Source organism: Macrosteles quadrilineatus, unplaced genomic scaffold (assembly GCF_028750875.1).
Source record: "Macrosteles quadrilineatus isolate MER2022 unplaced genomic scaffold, UCM_ALF_1.0 Scaffold_7__1_contigs__length_78375512, whole genome shotgun sequence".
Classification (NCBI taxonomy): domain Eukaryota; kingdom Metazoa; phylum Arthropoda; class Insecta; order Hemiptera; family Cicadellidae; genus Macrosteles; species Macrosteles quadrilineatus.
Genome location: NW_026542600.1, coordinates 22313870 through 22328216, shown reverse-complemented (window position 1 = coordinate 22328216; position 14347 = coordinate 22313870). Strand labels below are relative to the sequence as shown.

The 14347-nt window shown below is 32.9% G+C and overlaps 1 protein-coding gene across 1 annotated transcript in view; it reads left to right on the top strand.

The window, feature by feature from the left end:
- Nucleotides 1-7050: 7050 nt before the first annotated feature.
- LOC128998368 (5-aminolevulinate synthase, erythroid-specific, mitochondrial-like) overlaps nucleotides 7051-14347 on the top strand; it is a 31795-nt gene continuing 24498 nt past the window's right edge. The window contains exon 1 of the mRNA XM_054424475.1: nucleotides 7051-7072. The gene's annotated coding sequence lies outside the window, so the exon portion shown is untranslated. The remainder of the gene's footprint in view (nucleotides 7073-14347) is intronic.

Below are 14347 nucleotides of genomic sequence, written 5' to 3'. Positions count from 1 at the left end.
ACACAATTTGATTAATTTTTTAATTCTTATTTCTATTTAAGATGTACTCAAAATAATCAATAAATTATCGGGTTTAATTTGAGGGTTTAGCTATTGATCGTTTGAATCAGTTAAGCTTAAAATACTGGATTACTCAATAAAAAATCATAAGTTTGATTATTTTTCGGATACAATATTTATTTTAACGCTGCGGAACAGCATGGGTCCTCTAGTTTATATTTAAAATAAAATACAGAATTTCGTCAGCTGTTTGAACTGCACAAGTTGGTTCTATGATATTAAATGTAAAAATAAACCCTCAGAACTAATTCCTGATTGTTTTTAATTTTGATAATAGGATAATACAAACAAGTAGGCGATTCAATGAATTCGGCTATTGCGACTGTGTTAGTGTACATATTATTGGATAACATCTATTGATATGTCAAAAAAGAAGGTAACTATAAGCTACAACCAATAATCTCAGTCAATTCATAATTTCGATACATGTGATTGTTTAAGTGGAAGTTTACAACAGCTGACTTTTTCTCCCTATGGACTAAAAGGGCGTTTTGTTTCTAGGGAGCAAGAGAACTACTTTAGACCCGCAACTCATGTTTAGTAATTATACACTGTTCATTTATACCCATGCTGTTCCGCAGCGTTAAAATAAATATTGTATCCGAAAAATAATCAAACTTATGATTTTTTATTGAGTAATCCAGTATTTTAAGCTTAACTGATTCAAACGATCAATAGCTAAACCCTCAAATTAAACCCGATAATTTATTGATTATTTTGAGTATATAGTAAGGTGAAAAATGCATGTTCATTCTCTTGTTTAAAATCTAGTTAACATTTAACTGAAGGATTAGTTGTTACATTAAACTTCGCATTTAAACCAGCATAGGGAAAAAACCAAACTTAACTCTATTTTCTAGGCCTATCACATTATATTAGCCTAGTTAAAAGTGTACTTACTTATCTGATGTATTGTTCATGAGCAATATTTTGCCGTAATTGTGGAAGACGATAAGTTAATGACGCTTCTTTTTCCGCGAGGGATATATCTAGGATTTTGCCGCGATTGCGGAAAAAGTTATTTCACCGTCACCACGGGTCGCGGGAGATATTAGGGACTGGGACGTATACGCGGGAGACGATGATGTTGTTATCTGATGATGTCATAGGTCATAGGTTTGATTGCAATCACGGTAGACTATGATAGGCTAATCTTTCTCCCATGACTACGGGAAGTATTCACGATTTTGCCGCCATCTTGGCAGATGACAATGACCCCTCGGTGCCTCGGGAGTTGCCGTGCTAAGCTAAAGTGCAAGTTTAGGCGGTAATGCATGCGATAATGTTTTACAGATTATTGGTACAGGGGGCCCAGCGAACAAACCTGCGGGGGCCCGAAGGGCTCTCATCCCCGCCACTGTTAGATAAACTCGTACTGTACACGAATTGTGAACAGTGTTTAGGTATAGTTAAAATAATGTATGATTATGTGTATATTTATGTCTTTAAAAATGTTTAATTTCCAAGTCACATAATACATACTGTATAACATTTCAACACAAAAGACAACAAACAATAAATCAACAACAAAGACTCAAACGTTTCCAGTAATGTGATCGATTATTTTCCTTGCTATGAATGAAACCATTGCGCCGATTGAACACTACCAGTTGTTTATAATTTATAACTTGATTATTTTGTGTTTATTTGAAGCTAAGTTCATTTATTGCATTTAATTCAATTAAAATGAACGATAAATGAATGAACGACAGTAAGTCTCCTGAGACACCTAGCGGTGAATTGGCGAACTGCTGCGAACCTGTATGGTGGTGGTGACACCTAGCGGTGATTTAGCAAACTGGCGCACTATTGAAACAATAATAATAATGGTTATTGTCATTGTCTATATACGAGTACTATCACAGACAATAGTTTAATTTAATTCCCCCATTTTTCCATTCTTACATCATTTATGTATGTAACATAAAAGATAGTCTAGTACAGCAATAATAAACTAAGTAAATAGCATTGTTAAGACGAACAAACAATTTTTATAACAAGTAATATTCTTAGTGGATGAGTTAGTTTCTCTTGATTTATATATTGGAAATTAGAGTTTTTCTATAAAAGTAATTACAGTATGCCTAATGAGTAAAATGGGTCTAGTAATAAAGAAACAATACTTTTCATAGAATAAAAATTGTGTTTTAATTAATTCTACTTTAGTCTATACTATATAATAGGACTATAAAATTAATTAAAAATTTCTTCAGTTACATTGCTGGTCTATTGTTATAAAATCATGGTAGTCCCCAGCAATAACCGATTTTAGGTGTTGTGTTTAAATGATAGACCTTTCTTTATACAGGTTTGGCAGATGTTCAAATGCTGTTACTTCAACTTTCCCATTTTCCGCTGTGGTAGGAGCTACCATTCTTCTTAAAAGTTGAACTTAAAGTTACTAGTTCCTTCACGGTTGTACTGTAAAGCTCAAATGTCAGAAACATAGGTGAGCTTAAAATTTTTTTAAACATGAGTTTTTTTAAATGAACGTCAAACTCAGCTGGATTTTTCCTGGCTTGTTTACAAACATTGTAATTTGCTGGGACATTTATTTTTGAGCATACGCTCAATTAAAGAGTGCATTGAGTCACCCTCCATTTGGGTTTGACCCACTTCCAAGTACTTCCGTTCCACAGTAACATTTTTTGTACATGAAAAGTGCAACGCGTTAGCCAAATTTGAGCTCCGGTTTTTAGATACCCACAGCCATTGCTGTACACAATTAGTGTGGACTTTCCTTCTTTTAAAGGGAGCTACGACTACAAAAACTTGTAGATGATGGTTCCAAACTCATTCGATGTTAAACCATCCTTGGTTTCATTCCACAGGTAGTTGTATTATTTACCTCGATGGTGGACACCCGGCCTTATTCCTGAGATGTCGGGCTGTCGTAACACAAACTACACCTTCCCCCCTTCACACCCACCACCTCGGATGTGTAGCATTAGTTTTTTAAATTACTTTGTTATCATACTTCATAAAATTATAAGTAAGGCAGAGGAAATGTTGAAAATGATAGTCTAGAAGATAATTGTATGAAACAATAATAAATAAATAAAAATGTAAATAAATAAAATAATTCTGGGTTCGATATTTTTCGTACACATAGAGCTGAATATGAACATTTTGTATACTTTTTTTCATGTTGTTTTTGAGAATCGAGTATATTTTACGTATATTAATTCATATTGAAACCTTATTAAGTATAATTAACGACCTTATTGAAGATTTATATTATTTTAACAATGTTGGGGATAGCATTTTACACAAAAAGTTACATTTACATTTAGAGTAATTTATAGGGTAGCTCAATGTAGATTTAGGGTAATTTAATTTTAGCCCACCTAATGGTAAAATCACCATAATGAGGTGACAACACTACTATAGGATTGAGAGTTTTAAGCCAATCATCGGTCTCAGGTAAGAGACACGACTCTCGGCTTTTTAAATAATAAAATATCAACGTGAGTCCAAAGCAAAGATAAAACAAAACAATTAGGATTGGAGAGGTCATGTACCAGCTACTACAAAATCAATGTGAGAGTCTGCAAGTAAAAAACGCGTATTAAGCATACTAACACTGGTTTAAATGTAAAAAACGTGATTCGTTTTGAATATATGTTGGGTTATTTGTTTGGGAAGGTTCAGCTTTTTGTTTCACCTTATAGAATTAATAATATAGATAAATAAATCAAACGACGGTGGGTTAAAACTGGAAATTCAACTCGGGAGACACCTAGCGGCAGTTAGACGAACTGTTGCGAACGTCAAAGTGAAAGCGCACATTGTGGCGGAGGCGATGGGCGATAGCGGCTGGCGAGGCAACTGACTACTTTTAGGGTAATTACCCCTTTTTAGGGCAATTTACTGGTCTAAGGGTAGAGTTTAAGGCCATGGTGAATTAAGGGTAAACTCGCAAGTTGCCAAAACAATGAAAATTCAACTAAAAACATGAAAAAAGCTTGAAAAATTAGTTAAAAAATCAAAGATTATTGTAATAAAAAATCGACTTCTATGATGAATTTCCCGTATTATTAGAACTTAGCTATCGCTATAGTTTGCGAATTGTTATCGATTCAGTTGTATTCGATTCTACAACAGGTTTTAATTAATACAACCACTTATTATTCATAACTTCTTGCTATTTTTATCACGGTTTTGAGGTCGATTATAATAAAGGCGGAATTATTTTACTGATTGTGTAAATTAATTACCACTGATAAAAGCATTATAAAATCATAAGATTGTCAAACTGTTCAAGGAAGAGTAGTTATGGATCGATACTTTTGACTATCAATTCGATAAAAATGAAAAAATGACGATAGTTTTGATTTGATATTTTTTTTATGAATGTTGAATTGGAATATCGATTATGTTTTGTTCGTTTCTTAGGTCGTCTTCTAATTATTTTTACATGTTTGGCTACAGCCAAAAGATTTTAAACAGAGTCTCTAAACAACTTTTAACTACCTATTGCAGCATGCTGACCTGATGCCACAAAATGTTTACTACACACTGACAAATTTTGACAAATTGATGAAACCTGCTAAAATTATATAAAAAGATAATGAGAAATAATAGACTACAGTTTTACCGTAATATTTATAGGTCGAGCAATTTGTCAAAGAGATGAGTTAAAACTTTATTCAAGATGTAAAACTAGTTCAAGGCACGCAATAAGTCAGATATGATCTGTCTAATAAATAATTTTGTAAAAACTGGTTAGTTATGTCTTGTGATAGCTATGTTTTACAACATCATTCAGTCATTATTGATCTCGTGTTTTATTTCTCAAATTCTTGTATTGTTGATATGTTACCTTATATTACTGTAACAATAACGATAAAAATAATATTTTATTGTATTTTAAGATGGCTACAATTCTCTTCGGATAAATATATACTTCCATACAATTAATTCCCATCACAAGTTAACTAAGCAAATGGCTAAAAGTTAGCTAATTTTCAAAAAGTGAATTAATTTTACATATAAAAATAGCTCGAAATATCTTAGAAGAATGCATGTGATGACTTTGTAGAGGAACAACGTATAGTTTAGTTCGCAAATATGATATGACCATTAGAAACTCGTTTGTAAGCGCCCGTTTGAAATATCGAAGACATTCCATGTATATTGAAACGAACATTATTTGAGTCTTTTGGTCTTAGGAAACTTGTAGCTCAATATACTACCATTGACTATACACATCTTCTTGTACGTAGAGGTGTATAGTCAATGGTATTACGCAGCTAAACCACTGAGTGACTGTTATAAAGTGTAGCTAATCAATTAATAGTTATTATTTACAAGTCATAAATGATGTATGGATATGCCCTACTTATAATACCTAACAGATATTTAATAAATAACAATGTTTTATTTTTATTCTTGGTGTCAATTTACAAAATTGCATCGGATGCATCTTTGAGCCCCCTATATTAGATACTTTTCACCCTAAGTACTCTTTATTAGGTGAATAAGACTAAGCCGATTTCAGTAAAACTGCCTTTTATCAATATTGAACTATTTAAAGACAGCTGGAATTATCCGAATAATCCGTACGACTAAAGTCGACTATTTTTAGAGCTGTTAATTACTTCAAACAGCTATACGATTTTCTTATAGCTTCATCACTCTACCTCTTTATCTGTTTTAAAATTCAGGGGATTTCTCGTTTATACTTTATGGTCATTCAATGGTTAAATGAGCAGAATGAGCAATATTTGTTGTTAATACTCTTCTAAACACTTTTACAATTGTAAACTTATGAATTTCCGAAGAGTACAACCAATAAATTAATCCAAAAAAGTAAATTTCTTATGGAGGAGATTTTTATGTGTATTAAACACGATTAATTTTTACGGGTTTCCATTTAAAGGGAACGGCCCGTACGTAAGTCTTGTAACGTCAACAAACATTGACATTTTTATATGAATACCATCAATTAATTGTTAGTTCAATGACAAATGGAATCTGGGTCCAGATTCGATCTTACTTAGGAACGTAACTGCAGCCTTCAGTTTTGAAGGCAAGCGATATAACAATTTGGCTTGACTTCAGTGTGATCACATAATATACCGTAATGCCTTATAGTCTTATCAAAAAATGCAGAAAATATAATTAAAACTCAAAATAAATAAACAAATGCAACCCTCATCCCTAAGGGGTCTAAGAGTTAGAGCGAGGGGCTTAGATGCTGGAGGTTCTTTGATCCTCCAAAGCACCGAAAGCGTTTAGGTGATCCGTTGATCTTATATCTTAAGCTATTGATCCATCAGTCTTGAAAATAAAAAATGACAGGTCTCTCGGGCAAAAAGGACTTTTTATGTACTAATCAACCCCTCTAATAAAAGCCCTTAAAATATGTATAACACCTTATCTAACGTTGTGCAGCTATCAATCAAAACTATGATGATTTTGTAGTACCTTACAATCAAAACCCCAACAAACCCTAAAACAAATTTAAATGCGCGTGTTTAGATAAGTTTACTGTATACAGTGACTTAAACTATGTGCTTCCTTCGTGCTAATTCGTGGTTAGAGCACAACTTCTGAGTTTGGGGCCCGGGTTTAAGTCCCGCCAATCACCGATATATTTGAGGTGAGCCGGTGCTCCAGAACCATAAACTGTAGGTGCACCTATAGCCCTAGTTAAAAGCGTTGGTCTATTGTAAGGAGAGCTCTATCCACTACAATATATATTTCAAAGCACTTTCCCCGACTGCGCAGCAATAAAATCTTTGATGGTTTTGTAGTACAGTTACCCCCATAAACCACCATCAATGAGCTCATATATACTAGTCCTACCATACGGTTTATATGCTGCAGGCTAACTCGGCAAATCACATAATAGCAATCAACTCAAGGATACTGACGCAATGGGGGGGAGAAAGTTGGAGAGAACAGAAGACAACTCAAGGTATCACTTCAGTCAGGTCTAGGCCTACTGTCCAACACCACGTTGCTTCGCCAAGCTGTTTCGCGCTCTATCAGCGAAAGTGAAATTCAGGTATGTTCTATAACGATATATATGTAAATATATATTTATATTATGTGTTTGAGGAGCATTTAACTTGAATTATATTATGCCATTTACGTAATAATATATATTTAGTGTATTAGAGAATTGTGAATTATTATCAAAATAAACTAGAATAAAGTTAAATGAACATTGTATGCATTACCCATGGAAACCTAACCTTACATATTTAAGGTCACTATTAAAATTTACTTTCTTTCATTTAAGTGAGGTCGGTATTTTTTTTATTTTATTTATTAGAGTTACGAAATTTAATACTCGTTTGAATCCCCGTGTTAATAATTATTTATGCCTGGTGCTACTTTACTCATCAAGTTAAAAGATGTACACTGTTGAAATTATTTTCCACTTTTTAAAATATCTAGCCCAGATGATATGATCTCATATCCTGTTTCATCTATATTTATATTGGTTGAGTAGTAAACTCTGTAATTGTATTAGTATTTTTAGAGATTTTAGGTATTGGATTAATTGAGGCAAAGAAATTGAATTTATTTTCCGATGAAATTAAAGTTTAATTGCTATTAATTTCTATTTGTATTACAAATAAGTCGTCAAGAAGTGATAATATTTACTCTAAGTGTAACCCTCTATAATATAGCCCTAAAACATTTTTTTGAAATTGATAAATATTAATTCATTACTAATTAGTAATTACTAAATTTTATGATTGGTTTTATCTGGATTTCATCATTTGGTTGCTTTTCATGATATAGGATGAATCAAATACTAGCCAACTTTATCAAACATTTTAAGGAAGTCGACGAGCGTACAAATCTCTAAACTTAATCTTTAAAAATCTTGGCAAAAATCAACTCGATCGGTAAACCGTATGTATAGTTCGGTGGGTGTATAGTTGATCGGTACCTATAAAACCTTTGAATATGCCCCAGTTTTGAATGGCTGTGTAGAGGAAACGTACACGCCTATATTACTGTGTCAAGGTTAAACTTTTCGATTTGCTGAGAAGTAAAAGTTGAATACTCCATTACCTGACCCTGTAGGTTGGGTGCTGAAGTGGTCTACACTTAGCATATTCCATAAAAGTGCAAATATGGGGGCTGTGAATCGTATTTAAATCAGATTTTCGTCTGAAATTCATAACCATTAAAAAAACTGAGGAATGAAATATCTACAGTCGAAACTAAGAAAGTATACCTTTTTTTAATTGGAACAAAATACATTTCTATTAGTTTTTTATGTAGTAAATATAAAGATTTAATCCAAATATGAATGAAAGATAAGACTGGATAAGACTGATGTGTTTATTGTTACTGACTAAGATCGTTTCTCTAATCATTAACCAATGAACTGGTGATTTATGAAAAGCTTAATATGACCAAGGATAGATGGGGTTGGTTTCGACTAATCAAAAAGCTAATGACTTTTCTTGGAATCGAACCGGTGACCTTCCCTATCTTGATGTTTAAACACTTGGAAAGTTTTAAAGGAGTTTTTGATCAAAAATACAACCTAAGTGTGCAATTCATTTAATCAAATGACTAACAACGCATTTTTACAATAATAATCACCTTTATTTTCAAAAATACTAAAAATAAACTACATGATGCAGTTTTGGAAACTACAGAATGTGACAATAACAGGATACATGAGAGAATTTTCCATTTGGAAAAAAACAATGACAACCGATCTGGATAGTCGACTTCATGATTACAAACCGTAGAAACGCGCACGAAAACGTGAACACATCCGGTTTGTAAATGATATTCAGCTATCAAGTGCTGTGAGGGTATTGCCATCTTTATCTGAATTTCAAGGCAGGTCATGATTGACGCGTGGCCGATTCCTAAGTGGTTGTAACACGATCAGCAAGTCATTCTACTCTGCCGAGTCATTTGACAGTTGACAAGGGGGAAAGATAATCATTCGGTTTAAATTACACATTTTTGTGGTCAAGTAAATATCTGATTGGCCGTTGTGACAAATACAATTCGTCGAAACCTTCCGGTTAGTTTGTAATAGCCTATGCCTATTTATTCCGTTTTTAATACAGTGTTGATAGTGAATTATATTAAGAATCAGTAAATATACGAGTGGTTTTCCGTCATCAGTGATAGCAATGTAGATTTTCAAGATTTATTTGGATTTACATTTAAATTGTACCAGTATGTTGTGATAAGATCATATGTTTGAAATTATGTATCTTAAAAAAAAAAACAACATTGTTTATCATGTATCTTGAAGTTAAATAATTTATTCTTATTTTAAAACTTTATTTAAAGGGGTGGCATATTATGAATTATGGAAGGAAATTGTAAATATAAAATGTCTCGTTTTTGACAGCGCTATTATGAAAGATAACACAATTGAAGTAATAATAATAACAAAAACCGATTAACAGCTAAAACAGGTAAACAGCTGTTTATAACGAAAAACTAAATATTTTTCATACGCAGCTTCGAAAAAACCGGCTTAAAAAGGCATCATTGCCTGAAAACCAACTGTTAAGCTTCTTTTGAACCCATCTCTATATATTAGGTTCGAATACGTATTTCCTGTCAGTACAGTAAACAATGCATTTAGAAATAAGCTGTTGGTAGACTGTAAGTTACGTAATAAATTACATCCTGATTCAAACATGTACTGTACTTTAGTTCTCTGATATGTATTCAGTCTTTAAACAGACTTTATTATAAGTAAAATTCATCATAAGTAGAATATTTCATTTTATCCTGAATATTTTGTACATAATATAGTTTGTCATCTCGTTCGAGTATTTGCGTATACGTATACACGCGAGAAAACAAATAATCAAAAACATAATTATATTGATTAGCACATAACGAACAGAGCTTAAAGATGTTTAAGTGCTTTCTTTATTCTTCTTACAATATTATTTAAATATCCTATTTTAATTAATTAACAGTCTTCCAAATTATTCGGCAACAATAAAAAACAATTGCGTAAACATTTAAGAAACTTTTTACACATACTAACTGATAAGTTAGACAAAGATTATGCCAAGCTTAAAACTATAAATGGGATTTATAAAATTAACAAAACACATCTGTAAAACATAGATCGTGTACAAATTGTTTATTGTAGTGAATAACAAAATCTTCATTAAAATTGCATAACAAAAAACTATGTATTGTATAAATATGTAACATAAGAAATCAAGAAGTTTAACATTGAAAAGCAACTTTTTACTCTATCAAATGTCATGGTGAGTAACAGAATTAGGTTATAATATTCGTGAATCATAAAAAAATCGTGAACTTTATAATATGCCTTTATAATCAGAGCGCACTTAACATTCTGAAAATTGCTGTACTTTTCAAGTTATTTGGAAGTTTATTGAACAATTGAATTCCAATGTATAATGAATAGTGACTCTCCTCCCAAGATATTCTAGAATGATGAGGGTATAAAAGTAAATACTTGTTTATAATATAAACAAGTTTTAAAATATGCAATTAAGTTTTATGCCATCCAACTGTGGCTAGTTCAAAGTACCTAAATTAAATTTTAAAGATAAACAAAATATCGATAATTTGTTGGGTAATTGTTGGGATGCAGTAGTATGGAAATTATAAAACTATTATTTACCCGAGAGTGGATATAAAGAATAGAAGGTACATACTCGTATGAAAAACTCGTTGCAAGACAGGATCTAATACAAAGTTACATATAATACATATTGATTTACAAGCGTGCTACATTTAAATATAATATATGAATACTGAGTAATTAAAAACATAGAAAGAACCCAAAGATTTAATTGGGCACCCCTCAAGAAAATTTCCGAACCACAGAACATGTGATAACATAGTTGATGCAGTGGATTAAAACGCTAATGCGCCATAAAGAGTTTCACGTATAAAATTGCACTAACTTAAATAATTGCACAAACGCATAAGGGTAAATAGTCGGCTTCAAGCGGTTAACCGACAGAGCTACTTAGCTTATACAGTATTATTATTATTATACAGTAGTATTTTGCCGGTTAGCAGATCAAGATTATCACTGTTTGTTCTAACGGACGCTAGTCACTTGACAGTAGTAGGTTACAAATTTAATTGACCTTTTCCGTTAATTAACTACCACTAGTTTTTAGAGCAATAGATTATTAGCAGTAGAAGTGGTAGGGAATTAAACGTTGGTTAGGTTATGTGGGGAGGGTAAGGTTAGTATAGAGTTAGAAAACAAAACACTAACCTTACCTAATCTAACCTAACCACGTCCGACTAGTAGTGAATCAACGTAAAATGTCCAATTTATTTGCTAATGCTACTGATCGTTGTGTTCTGTTACATTATCAGTGACGTAGCCAGGGGGGGTTCCTGGGGGTTCCGGACCCCCCTTCCGGTCCTAAATATAATATATTTTTGTTAAATTAAACTTAAAATTAGCCCTACATAATAATACTAATAATAGTTACATAAATTATGTTTTATATTTGATTATTTTCAATGCCAGGAGAGCTAAAAAAGATCATTTTAGGGCCTATATTTTCAAAGATTTTCCCGGACCCCCCTTCTACCTAGGCGATCGACCCCCCCCCCCATTTAGAAATCCTGGCTACGTCACTGTTAACAATTAAAAGAACATTACTGGTACAGGTAAGGTATTTAAGTGGTAAATATTACGTATCAGTAATAATTATGGTCAATATAGAACATAATGCCGCGTTTCCTTGGGTCTATCTAGTTTTTTGTCATAATTGTAAAAGGATGGTCTTGTACCGATGACATGGGTCAGGGGTAACACCAGGTTTGAAGTTCGATGACGAGACATTGAAAATAATTGTTAACATCGATGAATCTACATTGATATCAATAAATCAATGACCCAAAAACATCTATCGTTATTTGGCGTTTGAGCTAATACAAATTTACGACAATTTCAGTCCACTTTCAAAGAGTGATGTTTAACTAATCTATTATTGAATTTTCTATAGTTGCTATCTTTTGCATTATTGAACAATAGATTAGTACAAGTATAACATTGTGAAGAGTTTATTAACATTACAATAGAATAGAATGAACGTTTGTGTCATATAACAATGCAACGTTACTTGTATTTTGCCTTTTCACTAGAAAACTAAAATTAGGTCCACCCAGAAAAATTTAAACCTACCAAAAAAGTCCACTACATGTTTATTCTTCCAAAATCATTCTATAAGGTTTAAACACTTTTTACATTACTATAGTATCAGATTTTCAGATGGCAAACAGTTCTAAGTTTTAAATCGTTCACTATGCAAAATAATCCATGTTTCACATGTGCTGTCGTTTAAAAATAAACTTGACCATATTGTTATCAAATAATTTTATTTTTGGCATTGATCCAAACATGAGGAGATGAGTTATGTATTTTTCAAGACGATCTTAATTTAAATTGCATGAACGTGATAAGATTAGGTATGTTGGCCAGTAAATGTTATAATTTAGTACTTGCCAATAATTGTGATACAACCGATATTTTAAGATATTATCTCACACGTTCACTGTCAAGGTTACGAATTGTTGAAAGGTAATAATTTTATTACATTTTACTTTTGCTATTTTTAATCAAAATTCCACAGCACGTTCTTACGAATGTTCTATAGCTTCCAATAAAATGTTTAATTATTTTAGGGACACATCTTAATAAGAGGACGGCTTTGATAGTAGTGGCGTTGAGATTCGTGGTAATTACAATTACAGACAGTTATTTTACAACATTAACATTGATTAAGCCGCGTTTACACGAGGCTAGTAGAGCAGGCAAGTTGTATCATTGATTATACACCTCTACCAGTATAGAGGTGTATAGTCACAATGGTTATATGTAAACAGATATGGTTTTTTTGTTTAATTTGTATTTGTGTGTTGTTGCGATTTTTTAAATCAGCTACATTAGTACAGTATTACAAACCTTCTATATTTAGGAAAAACCTTTCTATACTTGTGGCATAGTTTTGAGCTGGAAATTTGAGGTATCCTGGTTTTATTACCAAACAAAAATATCGTAGCTACCACCATTTTGTGAACTTTTTGACATGCCGCAGCTTTACTAACATCCAATAAATCACCAGTTTATGGATGAAAAGTGCCATTAACCAAAAATCTTAGTGTTAGCAAGGAGGCGTCCCGTGACCAAAAGTGGGGGGGGGGCATGCACAACATATCAGCACTATGAAGTCTAAAAATAAGCTAAAATTGCATTTTTATTAAAGACATTACCAAAAGTTGGGGGACACAGGCCCCCCGTGCCCCCTCCAACAACCCGTTTCAGCGTCCCGCCTATTTGGGTTCCCATAGACGGTTTCACGTCCATGGGACGTCTACTTACAGTATCCAAAGCCAATGGTACATCTGTTTTCCGTTCCCGTCCATGTGATGTCTACTTGCAGTATCCATATAGTGTATCTATAGTGTATTTCAAGTTACTTTAGGCAGGTAACATGCCCGCCAACTGGAACTGGCTTCGTGTAAATGCGGCTTCAGGGACAACAATTGATTATACTGAATACCGTTCGTTAATTATTGCACAGTATAATGCGAATTCAAATTCTTACCGGGGTTTTACTTCAATATATCTTAATTAAGAACAAAGTCCATAACCATAGACTAGAGTTTAATCTATACAATAACGTTATGCTTATGCAATGAAGGCTTTGTTAAGGAGGGGCTTTTACTTAACGTTTCATTTCAGGAGGAGGGGGGGTCCAGATAGATTCAACCAAAGACGAGGGGATTAAATTATCCCTTATATTTTTCATTCTTAAGGGTCAGCTAATAAAAATTACATCCGAACAGATACGTTTACGTCTAGAAACTTTTATGTTGGCGTTAGGTTTTTTATTATTTTAAATTCTAAAACTTGAAAATTAGGTCATAAATTAGGTCGTAGGTTGTATATATGCATGTCACTGTTTTCCTCTGGTGCCATAACCAAAGAGTAATTTGTACTATTTAAACCTATCCTCAAAAAGGGAGAAACATTTTATCATTAAAAGCAATCTAGGCATACAGGACATCAAAATTTGACTTATGATTTACTATGGGACCAGATAAGAAAGTCATTGACTTGCAGTATACATAGTCAATAGTTTGCCGTTAAACAGATTGTTTATAATTTCCTCCCTCACAATCACATCCTAGGACGCTATACTCCAACCCAGTACCGTTTTACAAATCACTTTACGTTACACCTAGAAGGTCCGACATTATAAAATAGCGTTAGCTGATTGGTGGGATTTGAACCCGGGGCCCCGGGAGACCTAAGCCCTGCTCTCTC